Source organism: Odocoileus virginianus, chromosome 16 (assembly GCF_023699985.2).
Source record: "Odocoileus virginianus isolate 20LAN1187 ecotype Illinois chromosome 16, Ovbor_1.2, whole genome shotgun sequence".
NCBI lineage: Eukaryota > Metazoa > Chordata > Mammalia > Artiodactyla > Cervidae > Odocoileus > Odocoileus virginianus.
Genome location: NC_069689.1, coordinates 58527570 through 58541953, shown reverse-complemented (window position 1 = coordinate 58541953; position 14384 = coordinate 58527570).

Here is a 14384-nt window from a genome sequence, read left to right as displayed (position 1 = left end):
AGACTCAACCCAACTCTGTCTGACCCTAGTGGTCTTTTCATAAATCTGGGTGCCATGTTCACTCTCAACCCCGAAGTGATTGGATTGAATGAAGATATTGGCTTGGTCATCAGGCTCAGCTTTACTGGGATGTATATTTATAGAGAAAAAAATAGAAATGTCCTCAAGGGACCAAATCTATGGGGCCTGAATAAAAGACTCAACATAAAAATATTTTCAAATTATGAGGTCCAAAGGATCACAAAGTAAAAAGATAGTTTACATTTGTGTAGCATGTTGACTTTTATCAGCCACCATAATCCTTCCAATTTCTCTTTAAGTGGACATCATTATCTCGAATTTCAATGAGGTAACTGAAACCCAGAAAAAGCTAAATAACAAGAGAGAAACGACCAGGCATGCTGTAGATCCAATGTTTCTCTCTCCAAATGGGAAAGATCCTCTGTTCCAGCAGATCTCATCTCAATATCCAAGTCTATAAGTGATTTCCGGGAAGGAAGATAATTACTTCTAAGGCACAACACACAGTCCCCCTCTTCTCTTGCCCACAAAGAGTTAAAGCAAAGCAAAAAGTATACCATTTCCTCTCAAAAGAGCTCCTCCTCCCCTTCATCTGTTGGAGTAGATGATGTGGCTTTTGGTCCCATAGATTTCTTTGGGACAGAATCAACCAGAAAAGCTTTGTGAGCTCTCCAAAGGAGATGTGAAGTGAGGACCCCCATAAAACTTAAGTAGAAGCAAGCATTTTTCCTGGAAAATACCCACTCTGATGTGGCTATACATTATGTTTTATAGTGCTGTCTCAGCAACAAGAAGAAGAAAAAGCCGACGGCCCCGGATCCATGGCATGAATTTCAGGCCCATCAATCACAGGGAAAAATTTATTTCACTAAGGGCCTTTCCAGAATTCGCAGCAAGGCTGGGGTGCAGTTGAGAAGGCTACAGTCTAGGAGCCATGACTGGCCAGCTGATGAGAAGTAAATTCTTCATGCCAGGTCTGAGGGCTGCCTCCTCCCTGGTACGTTGAGGAGTTCGCTCAATGAGGAGCATGTGGGCCCACGAGAGGTGCAGCTGCTATGTTGGGGCAGTGTGACCAAGTTAACTTCCTTTCATGGTGCTTCAGTGTCTTCAGCTATCACAGTGCTGACAATAACAATCTCATACAGTGCTGTCGGGCTCAAGGGAAGCCCCAGTGTTAGCTTTCTTTTGCTTTTGTTTTGAATCCACAGAGAGTACACTGTAACAACATAGCATAAATGGTGGTATTGCATTTCAGGACCCCGGAGGTGATCATATTTGGATAGTAGGATTACCTGCAAGAAAGTTAGACTAAAGGATGAGAATATTTGGGGTCCCAGCAGGGAAGAGATGGCAGAATCGCAGGGGAGGCATTTGAGCTAAATTTAATGAAGGGCTTATTTCCAAGGATAGAGTAGGTCATGGAGGCCAAGCAAAGGAAGGTGAAGAACTCTGGGGTTCTCTGCCTAGAGGCTTCTTCCTAGGTCGCACTAGTGGTAAAGAATCCGTCTGCCAATGCAAACAGTTAGAGATGCCAGTTCGATCCTTGGGTTGGGAAGATCCCCTGGAGGAGGGCATGGCAACTCTAGTATTCTTGCCTGGAGAATCCTGTGGACAGAGGAGCCTGGTGGGCGACAGTCCATAGGGTTGCAAAGAATTGGACGCGACTGAAGTGACTTAGCACTCTGACAGAGGAGCAGGGACAGGGAGTATTTCTCAGAACCTGGAGAGAGCTACAGGAGTAGAGTGCCCAGAGATAGAGGGACTTGTGGGACGTGGGCCACGTAGAGAAATGCTTATTGTCATCACACTGTCGCTCCTGTCAGTGTCTCCATGGGCTGAACCCAGCTGGAACCCAGAAGGCAAGTGAACCTAGGGATGCTGTTGTTAAGAGTCTGCCTGTGGGGTGGAGGAGGGATGAGAACGGCTCTGGGGATGCAAACACAGAATATCTGGCTCACGAGACCTTCAAAAGCAGCAATTTGCAAGTCTGGCTGATTCTTCTGTTCCTCTGGGGACACACACACACACACACACACAGAGGACACCCAGATGCTTAGGGTATTTTCAGCATATACAGCCTTGCCCTTAGATATGCTAATTTAGGAGATCTGGTGTAGCAAGAGGTTCCCCTGGTGATCTTGATGGTCACACAGATCTGGGACCCACAAGAAGATGTTCTCTAAAGTGCTCCCATCCCCTGGTGTGTAACAGGTTTGCAGCAACACATGTACTGCAAAGATCCGATGTGATGTCTTGAAGTGTTTGCCCCACTACCCCCCACCCAGTTCAAAACAACCAGTCCGGGTTGAACATCTGTGATGGGCAAAGCCTGTGGTTGCCTTTCCTGCATGGAATTTGCTTTCTACCTCCCACAAATGCATATAAGATACAGATTCTGTAAGAATAAAGTATTTTCATAAAACCTCAAAGCAATGATTGGGGAAATAGTATAAGAGGGCAGTGAAGTCCAAAGTTGATTTTAGACAAATTTTGGTGCTGGAGACAGAAGTGGCGTTTCTGTATGCCCTCATAGCAACTGGCTGGGGTGGGTGATTCTGTATGAACTCACTTCACAGACCTGCAGGGTGAAGGCCAGCAGGGGCTGCACTGTGACTTTCCAGGGCTTCCAGACATTTATACTTTCATCAGTTCCTTCTTCCATTAAAGAAAAAAAAGTGACATTTTTACAACTATGTGGGTTTAAAGGTGGCTATAACCCAGGCTGGGTCATATTCATTTTTTTCTTCTGTTTAAAATAAAATAATAAGACTTCCCTGGGGGTCCAGTGGTTAAGAAACCACCTGTCAACCCAAGGGACAGGGGTTCGACCCCTGTCTAGGATGTTTCCACATAACTAAGCCAGTGCGCCACAACTACTGAGCCCATGTGCCTAGAGCCCGTGCCCTGTAACAAGAGAAGTCACTGCTATGACTAGCCTGCACATCGCAACTAGGGAGCAACCCCCACTAACTACAATTAGAAAAAGCCCACATGCAGCAATGAAGACCCAGCATAGCCAATAAATAAATAAATTAATTAGAAAAAATAAAATTATAATGTTTGGGTAGGGCCCTAAAAGTGTCCTGGGTCATAGCATTGTGCCTGCCACTCTGTCAGTTGACCCTGAGTATTAAGGGATGTGACCTTAAGCACACAATTGGTAGGCAAAGTTCTAATCAGCTGGCAGCTATCCACTTCAACTTTGACTGCATCTTTGGGGAGGCTTCCCTAAATCCCCATGGTCAGCTTGCACCCCAGACTATTTAAGCCAGGAAATCTGGTACCGGAGTTCACACATTTGCCCAGTGAAGTTCTCAGGTGATCCTGGCATGTGGTAAGGTAGAGGACCATGCCTGGAAGCCCTGGATTTCTCCCCTGTCCCCCGCACCACCTTCTAAGGGAGCACAGAAGACACGAGCTCACACCTAGCAGCTGCTATCTCTTGGGACTAAGGTGAGGTACACGCATGCTTATAGCCATGCCTCTGCCATCCTCACCAGCGCTTTCCTCCCTACCTGGCCTCTCGCTGCAGCTGAAACAGAACTCCTCCCTGTCCTGGAAGCAATTTCCCACCATGGAGTTCTCCTCTCCACCCACCTGGAAACATATCCAGCCCCACCACGCTGTAGGCCCTCTGTGGTTGCCCTGGCAGATGGGCATTTCTGAATGCCTGTGCTCAGAGCCAGGCTCAGGGGAGGCCAGCAGGCAGGATGGTCTTGGGCTTTCCAGACCAAGGACCAGTGGTTCCAGGGCAGCATAGGAGCCTGGTCCACACAGGAGCCGGGACTGGGCCCCCCTGGACTGTATCTCTTCTAAGCATGTCCACATCCCAACTCCGAGGAGGACGTGGCCCGTGACTGCACCCTCTCTGTCAGCTTGTGTTCACTCAGTGTGGATCATTTCCAGCTCATTTCATCTGGATCTGGATGTCTGGGGGAGAGAAAGGGCCTGGCTGTAGAACAACATTAACCGGTATTTAAGAAAAGAACCTAAAATAGCAGAACTATGAGTCTCCATTCAAGATTATCTTTTTTTTTTTTACTTTAAATTTTTTTATTTTATATTGGAGTATAGCCGATTAACAATGTTGTGGTAGTTTCAGGCGCACAGAGAAGGGACTCACCCATACATACACATGTATCCATTCTCCCCCGAACTCCCCTCCCATCCAGGCCGGCACATAATATTGAGCAGAGTGCCATGTGCTGTACAATGTCTGTTGGTTATCCACTTTGAATATAGCAGTATGTACATGACCTTTTAAATAATAATTAATTAATTGATTAATGAAATACAGTTGAGTTACAGTGTTGTGTCAGTTTCTGGTATACAGCAAAGTGATTTGGATATATATATATATATTCTTCATATTCTTTTCTATTATAGTTTATTGGAAGATGCTGAATATAGTTCCCTCAGCTATACAGTAGCCCTGTTGTTTATCTAGTTCATATGCAGTAGTTTGTATCTGTTAATCCCAAACTTCTTATTAACCCCTCCTGACCTCTTTCCCCATTTGGTAACCATAAGTTTGTTCTCTACATCTGTGAGTCTGTTTCTGCTTCTTAAATAAGTTCATTTGTATCATATTTTATATGTATAATTATAATAATTTTATTATTATATATTGTATTATATTAAATATGTTATTATAGATAAAGGAAATCCATGAAATAGATAGCATTGGACCAGATAACATTTATTTATTCATTGACCCGGTCTTCAGTCTCTTTCATGTGCTAAGGATGCTGAAATAAAACAGTCTTAGTCATCAACTGATCAGCTAAGTGGCTGTCCCAAGTAATACTACATTTCACTGGGCTTCCCTGATGGCTCAGCTGGTAAAGAATCCGCCTGCAATGCAGGAGACCTAGGTTCGATCCCTGGGTTGGGAAGATCCCTTGGAGAAGGGAAAGGCTACCCACTCCAGCGGCCTGGAGAATTCATTACACTTCATTATGTTTTATGCTCAGTTATAGTGGCAGAGTTCCTCTCTTGTGTTTTCCTGCCACTTAAAACAAAGAAATAAGGACTCTCTTGTCATTCAAATAAAATCCAAAGACTGTTGCCCTGACTTATGGAGGCTGGACGTGAGCTGTCTTCCTGCCACTTCTGTGACACGCCTCCTGTGTCCCTTCTCACTAGGCTCCTCCTCCTGACCGCCTGCTCTTTTCTTGATGTGTTCCAGACACTCCTGCCCCAGGGCTTCTGCCCTCATGGTTCCCTTTGTCTAGAATATTCTTTCCAGAGACATCCTCGGGGCTTAATTCCTTACTTCAGTCTCCTCTCAATTTTCATCTTCTCAGAGAGGACGTCTGACTACCTGTGTGATCTCGCCTCCCTGCCACGCCCTATCCATCCGCGATGACCCTTCTTCCCAGCCCTGTCCGTGTCTTGAACATGTTTCTCCCAGCGCACTTTCAACAGAGTACAAGGGTTTTTGGCAACATGCGTGCAAGACAGATCACCTCCTCCCCACACCATTGAGAGAAACTAAAGTGAACGCGTAGGAAAAATGGCTCAGTGATTCAACCATATCAAGAATATTCAAAGGTGTCAGAGAGGGTTTGGGGAAGACCTTTTCCACCTCCTCCCCTGTGGAGACACTGTGAATCCTCCTTGCCTTCTGATCTGAAGCTTAGTGATAGAGGAATCTCTGGGCTTCCTGTGTCCAGGGTGGGGGTGAGGATAATATATGGGGAACGAATTACAGACTCCTGCCTGAGCATCCCAAGGTGGCCCAAGGCGGCAGGATGCAGCTGTGTGATTTAGGATCACGATGCCCTGCAGAGTTTATCATAATAAATGATGCATGACTATTCACAGTGAAGATGTGGATGAAGGGGCGGAAAGCAGTAGACTCTTGAAGTCCTTCCCCAGAAGCATGACTTTCCCCAGGACTCAGGAGCTGCAACGGAGGCCCTCACTCAGGATCTAACATGAACCTAAAGATACACCCCCTGAAAGGCAGACTCAGCTGTAACTGTCCATTCACCAGGCTCAGGATGAGTGATGAGATTGGTTCTCTTCAGATCAGAGGGCCTGAAACTCAAGTTCTGATCTGGAGAACACGTAGATAGAGAGAGAGGAACTCTATTTCACTGCCCAGCCATTGCTGTGGCCAGCACAGTCGTCCCCAGTCGGAGAAGGGGTGACTCTGATTCAAGTCTGGAGTTTTGACTCTTGCATAAGAATAGACATGTTAACTACTAAATTGAGATTATATTTGTGACCTCAGGGAATCAGAAGGCTTTATTTGTTGGCTTGTTGCTTGTTTTTTGCCTGAGTGTGAACAGAAAAGTCTCAAACTCAGTGGAATATTCATCTAGGGGCAAGATGTAGACACATTCCTCTCTGAATATATTTGAACCAGGAAAAAGAGAGAAAGAGAGGGTAGACATTGGTACTTGTTCCACATACCAGTGTCATGCTCACTACCATCTGATAGTTTATATACATGTATTTGCTTATTTTTACATCTTCTGCTCCCTCTGCAAGCATCAGACTTCAAGAAGTGAGTGATTTGCCGATTTTGTTCATTGCTGTATCTCTACTGCTTACAACATCAGTCCCTGTAGAGGGTCGACATTCAATAACCCCTTTTTTTGAATACATGAATAAAATTATTTTAATGTAGAAACTACCTTTGCCCATCTGAAATGCATATTTTTGCAAATATATGGAAGTCAATGTTTGTGGAACCAGATTACATGAATAACAATGGAGAACAATGCAGTTCAATCTCATAAATATTTATTAGGAGCCACAAGCCATGAAAGACAAAGACTTGGAGTCTGCTCTGAGGTTACTGGGAGCTTTCTGTGGGCTCCTGGCCAACACTAAGCCCCCTACATTTAACTACTATGTTGGCTGTCTCAGGTTTTGCATTGTGGCCTTGGAAGAGCTGTGCAAACACACACACACACACTCACGAGAACAAGAAAAAGCAAAGGAGAGAGACAGAAGAGGGGAAAAAAGAAAATCAACTCTGAAGCAAAGTTGACCTTGCTTCATAACCACAGTCACATGTGTATGGCAAAAAAAAAAAAAAAAAAAGAAAAAAAACTAAAAAACACATTGAAATGTATCTGAAGTTATAGAGGCTGGAGAAGGCAGTGTGGTCTGGCATTAAGTTCTAAAACCTTGGCTCTTGGTTTGCTCTGCCAGGTGGAGTAGCTAAACAAATCTTGTCCCAAACTTTTTTGTCTATCTTAAGCATTCTATTCATTCTGAGTCTCTGGAGACATAATACAAAAATAAATGCTATCATAAATATATATGTTTCTGATTAACAAAGCTATTTAAACAGAGTATCATAAAACTATAGAATTTAAATCATGTGGAGTGATGTACTGTGAATTGTCTTTTTAAAGACTACAGAAACTGTAAATTATTTGAGCTCTTCTCAGGTAAAAAAAATCTCCACCTGATATTTTAAGATTTATTTATGTACCCATTTGAATGCAGAGTTCCAAAGAATAGCAAGGAGAGATAAGAAAGATTTCCTCAGTGATCAATGCAAAGAAATAGAGGAAAACAATAGAATAGGAAAGACTAGTGATCTCTTCAAGAAAATTAGAGATACAAAGGGAACATTTCATGCAAAGATGGGCACAATAAAGGACAGAAATGGTATGGACCTAACAGAAGCAGAAGATACTAAGAAGAGGTGGCAAGAATACACAGAAGAACTGTACAAAAAAGATCTTCATGACCCAGATAACCATGATGGTATGATCACTCACCTAGAGCTAGACATCCTGGAATGTGAAGTTAAGTGGGCCTTAGGAAGCATCACTACGAACAAAGCTAGTGGAGGTGATGGGATTCCAGTTGAGCTATTTCAAATCCTAAAAGATGATGCTGTGAAAGTGCCGCACTCAATATGGAAATTTTGGAAATTTTGGAAAACTCAGCAGTGGCCACAGGACTGGAAAAGGTCAGTTTTCATTCCAATCCCAAAGAAAGGCATTGCCAAAGAATGCACTTATCTCACATGCTAGCAAAGTAACGATCAAAATTCTCCAAGCCAGGCTTCAACAGTACATGAACCGTAAATTTCCAGATGTTCAAGCTGGATTTAGAAAACGCAGAGGAACCAGAGATCAAATTGCCGACATCTGTCAGATCATCAAAAAAGCAAGAGAGCTCCATAAAAACATCTGCTTCTGCTTTATTAACTATGCCAAAGCCTTTGACTGTGTGGATCACAGCAAACTGTGGAAAATTCTTAAAGAGAAGGGAATACCAGACCACCTGACATGCCTCCTGAGAAGTCTGTATGCTGGTCAAGAAGCAACAGTTAGAACTGGACATGGAACAACAGACTGGTTCCAAATAGGAAAAGGAGTACGTCAAGGCTGTATATTGTCACCCTGCTTATTTAACTCATATGCAGAGTACATTATGTGAAATGCCGGGCTGGATGAAGCACAAGCTGGAATCAAGATTGCCGGGAGAAATGTCAATAACCTCAGATATGCAGCTGACAACACCCTTATGGCAGAAAGTGAAGAAGAGCTAAAGAACCTCTTGTTGAAAGTGAAAGGAGAGTGAAAAAGTTGGCTTAAAACTCAACATTCAGAAAACTACGATCATGGCATCCAATCCCATCATTTCATGGCAAACAGATGGGGAAACAATGGAAATGGTGCGAGACTTAATTTTTTGGGACTCCAAAATCACTGTGGATGGTGACTGTAGCCATGAAATTAAAAGATGCTTGCTTCTTGGAAGAAAAGCTATGACCAACCTAGACAGCATATTAAAAAGCAGAGACATTACTTTGCCAACAAAGGTCTGTCTAGTCAAAGCTATGGTTTTTCCAGTAGTCATGTATGAATGTGAGAGTTCGACTATATAAAGAAAGCTGAGCGCCAAAGAATTGATGCTTTTGAATTGTGGTGTTGGAGAAGACTCTTGAGAGTCCCTTGGACTGCAAGGAGATCCAACCATTCCATCCTAAAGGAAATCAGTCCTGAATATTCATTGGAAGGACTGATGCTAAAGCTGAAACTCCAATACCTTGGCCACCTGATGCGAAGAACTGACTCATTTGAAACAACCTTGATGCTGAGAATGTTTAAAGGCGGGAGGAGAAGGGGATGACAGAGGATGAGATGGTTGGATGACATCACTGACTTGAACATGAATTTGAGCAAGCTCCGGGAGATGGTGATGAACAGAGAAGCCTCCTGTGATGCAGTCCACGGGGTCGGAAAGAGTCGGACACAACTGAGCAACTGAACTGAACTGAAGCTCTATTCATATTAGTAAATACTAAGCAGCCATTAAAATTGCACAGAAAGACAAATATCATATGATATCCCTTATATATGGAAGCTAAAGAAATGATATAAATGAACTTATTTACATAACAGACACAGACTCACAGATATAGAAAACACACTTGTAGGGACTTTCCAGGTGGTCCGGTGGTTTTGACTTTGCCTTCTTATGCAGGGGTACAGTTCCATCCCTGGTGCAGGAGCTAGGATCCCTTATGCCTAAGGGCATAAAACAGAAGCAATATTGTAATAAATTCAACAAAGATGTTAAAAATGGTCCACATCAAAACAAACAAACAAAAGAAAAACCAACATACTTATGCTTACCAAAGGGGAAGAGGGCTGGAGAGGGATAAATTTGAAGTTTGGGATTAAAAGCTACAAATCACTGTATATAAAATAGACCAACAACAAGGTCCAACTGTATGGCATAGGGACCTATATTCAATACCTTTTAATAAAATATATTAAGAAATAATCTGAAAAAGAATTTGCATGCAAAGTCACTTTAGTCATGTGCAACTCTTTGCGACCCCATGGACTGTAACCCACTAGGCTCCTCTGTCTGTGGAATTCTCCAGGCAAGAATACTAGAGTGGGTAGCCTTTCCCTTCTCTGGGGAATCTTCCCAACCCAACAATTGAACTGAGTCTCCCACATTGCAGGCAGATTCTTTGCCATCTGAAAGATGGTAACGGGACCCTCTCAGGGTCTTGCAATTACTCCATTAGATAAGCTCATCAATGGCAATGATTTTTTTTTATTACTTCTCCTTCAGACTGGCCTGAATGAGCATGAGAACAGGGGAACAGGGACCGTGTCCCTCTGGTCTTTAGCTTTAGCCTCAGCCTGGCCCCTGTGTACAGCAGAGATTAAAAAACTTTTATTGACCGAATTTAACATGTGGATAATGAATGTATCTATAGATGAATGCATAAATACGTGAAATATGGAAAGCACATTTACAAAATTCCTTTTCTTCCTTGGGCAAAGTCCATTCACAGTCTTACTTTGAACTGATTCCTGAAAAATTAACAGAGGTTTTCAAATTTGCTTTGAAAGGACCATAGATGTGGTTTCTAATGTACTCAAAGTTCAATAAAGAAGACCACTTTTTAACATAAGAAATGTATAGATTTCAACATGATACTAAAGAACTTGTAACATATGTGGATGAAAAGCATTCATAAGACATATGGAGTCTCAAGTATAATAACTCCCTAGCCCCTCATGGATCTGTGGCCACAGAATAGATTCCAGAAGACTCAAAAATCTAACTCTCATTTACCTGATGAACCTGATTCAAAATGCAATAAATATTTTTTTCCTTGACAATTTTATTCCTTAATTGAAGAATGCCAAATCAGGAAAATTCAGCATTTTTGTCTTTATTCTAAATATTGGTACAAGTAGTTATACAAGGCATGGACTTCTGGTGGCACCATGGTAAAGAATCCACCTGCCAAGTAGGAGACACATGTTCGATCCCTGGGTCAGAAAGATCCCCTGGAGAAGAAAATTGCAACCCACTCCAGTATTCTTGGCTGGGAAATCCCATGGACAGAGGACCTCGGCAGGCTACATCCATGGGGTTGCAAAAAGCCAGATGCAACTGAGAAATTCAAAACAAAACACAAAAATGATTCCAATATCTCTGCTTTTATTGAAAGTATAAAAAATGAATGTTATCAAAATTACATCTACATTAATTTTTAAAAGTACAGATATCTTATTAACACATGGTTGTCTTACTAGATCTTTCTTATTAACATTTTAAGCTAATATGCTGACTTTTGGGGCAAGACAGATGTTTCACAATGGTTAAACATAAAATGTCATCCAATTCCTAATATAAAATATTTTCAACTTATGGAGAAAAAATTATTGTATTTCATGATAATTTTGTGTTTTGTTTGCAACACTGAAAATTCAGTTTTAGAGAATGTGAAAGTTTATCTAAAGTTAGCAGCATGGTGAGGCTGATGGACTCAGGCTCATGAGAGTAAATTGTGCAAATTTCTTTCCAGTGACATCAACTTGGTATCTTGAAATGAACCATGTTTAAAATATTTATATCAGGGACAATGGCAGATTCTAGAAATCAAAGACTTTCTTTTTGGCTAGCTGGTTAATGCACTTCTACCAACACATCTCTGAGTATAATAGAAAAATTTGTAACTGTGACTGAGTTTTGCAATGTGGTGTGCAACTGCCGGGCTTCCCTTGTCCACATTCTGGGTAACAAGCCTCATTTTACCTGAGTCTTATCTTTGGAAATTTATTCAGTTGAAGCACTAGATGCTACAGAATGGGAAGTTAATTGAGTTCCTTGGATGAATATAAGTCACATTTCCTGCCTTGAGCTATGCTTATCTCACAACTGAAAAGACAAATTGCTATCTCTTGTTTAACAAATGTGATTCTTTTGGCAAATCTTTTAACAAATAGATCTTTTTTTAAAGTTATCATTTATAGCCATTTTGACATGAAAATTAAAAATGTAGTGATATATTTTCAAACCTTTCAAAAATCTTTAAACCCTGGCAAAGTAATCTTGTAATACAGCACATGGAAGTGTTCTTTGTTGATATTAGTTTGTGTCCATATCTTTCCAGAAATAAGGCCAAAATTTCTTGGTTCCAAGTACCAATATAATCCCCATAGCCTTTAGACACTGAAACATTATGTCCAACCCTGATCACTGCACATATATTAATTTCAGTAATCAGGTGCATGCGTTCATGCTAAGTCGCTTCCATCATGTCAGACTCCGCGAACCTGTGGACTGTAGCCTGCCAGGCACCTCTGTCCATGGAATTTTCCAGGTGAGAATAAAGGGTGTGGCTTTGTAAAAATTTTCACCATGATTGTCTTACTGCACTTGGCAAGAGGCTCCATAGGGCATTCATTTTTGTTTGAGGCACTTTGAGAGTCTTGGAATAACTTCATTGCGGTGACAGTCACCTGAATTTTTACGGGTTTACTTTCCTACCTTCTGGCTTACATGTATCTTTTTAAAAGTTTTTTTTCCCCCCAGCTGTGCTGGGTCCCCTTGCTATGTGGGCTTTTTCTCTAGTTTCAGTGAGTGGGGGCTACTCTCTAGCTGTGGTACATGGGCATCTCATTGTGGTGGCATCTCTTGTTGCTGATCATGGGCTCTAGAACACTTGGGTTTCAGTAGTTGTGGCTCCCAGGCACCAGAGCACAGGCTCAATAGTTGTGTCACAAGGGTTTCATTGCCCCACACAACATCTGGGGTCTTTTCAGATCAGGGATTGAACTCATGTCTCCTGCATTGGCAGGTGGATGTTCCTTACCACTGAGCCACCAGGAAAGCCCTCGCGTATATCTTTTTAAGCCATCTAAAATACTTGCTATTAATAATTGTTATGCATTGGGTACAAGCAGTGTGATATCCTAGTAGTAGGCCAGTGTGATGTCTGTGAAACAGCAAGATGATTAAGATCTCTGAGGACCTCTGACAGAGGTCAGGAGAATTGGAATCAATCTGAGGCAAGACTGAATATGCTGTATACCAGGTGGAAGCAAGCTTCTTCTAGTGGAAGTCGCAAATTGATATTGGAGGCTTATTTTTACAAAAAAAAAAAAGCTGCAAACCAGTATCCCATCCTTGGAGATCTGTTTTCTAAGACTGTTACTAATGTTGTATCTTTTGGGGTTTAGTCATAAAAGTGAAAACCCTAATACATTTTCAACTGAGAGAATTTAATATATAAAATTAGTTATACAACAGTTGGTCTATTGAACAACAAAAGAAGTATGAGCTTGGGAAAAAATTTTCATTAGTTTATTTGTCTGGCTGTGCCAAGTCTTAGTTGCAGCATATGAGATCTTCATGTGGCCTACCAGATCTTCAGTTGTTGAATATGGGATCTAGTTCCCTGGCCAGGGATGGGACCGGGGCCCCTACATTGGGAGCTTGGAGTCTTAGCCACTGGACCATCAGCGAAGTCCCTACAATTTTTGCTGCTGGGGAGGTGACACTAGCAAGAATGGAATGCAGAGAAGAAAGAAAGAAAAACAGTATGCCTTCTGAGATCCCCCTCATCCTCCATATTGGCAGGACCTACAATGAAGTCATCTGGAAAAGAAATACATACTCCAAGACCCAGAATCACAAGACATAGCCTAGAAGAGTAGTTTTGGGTGGAAGACAATAGGTAAGTGACTGTCACAGCCAATTTTCCTTTGAGAACCTTGAAGAGTTTAATTTGTTCATTCAAGGAAGAAAAGAGAGATTTATGAATAAGCTTTCTCTGATGAATGAGCCTTGTGTCCTCTTGGGGTTTTTCTGAATCAGGATCTAAATGTGCCTTGCGAATTTATCATTGAATTAGTGCAATGGTATGAAATGACTTGAGATCACAGGTCTACTGTGAATGTTTCACATGAAGTTAGGGAAATTTACATTTTATAAATGACAAAACAGAATCGGATGTGAAAAAGAACTCAGAGAAGTCGCATCCATTAAAGATTAATGAATAGAAATTCACATTAAATTCAACCCATAGTTCCAGCGTATTAATTTCATTCAATGTTCTCTAGTTTCCAAATTCATTTTAGAATTATGAGGCTGTCCAGTCACGTTTATACTTCTGTTATGCCATTTCTATTTCCCAGCCTCTAAAATGTAGTAATTTGGCCTGTTATGCTTAGATAAACACCTGGAGTCTCTCTTGGGAAAGATCCCAAGTCTAGACATAGTTAAAAAAAATTCCTCACATGTGTTTCTTATTATAAGAAACTATTACTCTTCAGACAAGAGAAAGTTCCCATGTCTTCAAGGAGTTGCCAATTATGTCACATTTTGTGATGAAGCACTTATGACTAATATATAAATACTTGCCTCCAAAAAGTAGAATAATAAAGGGGAAGATAGAGAAGAACAATGATTTTATCTGAACTGCTAGAAGACCTATTTTTTAAAATGCAATCCTTACATTATGAAGGCAAAGTCAACTCACAGCAATCTCCTAAGTAAATTGTGCAGTTGTATTTTATAATTTTGGCAATGCTACTCATGAGAAATCTGACCACACCCCTTTGGATTTTAAG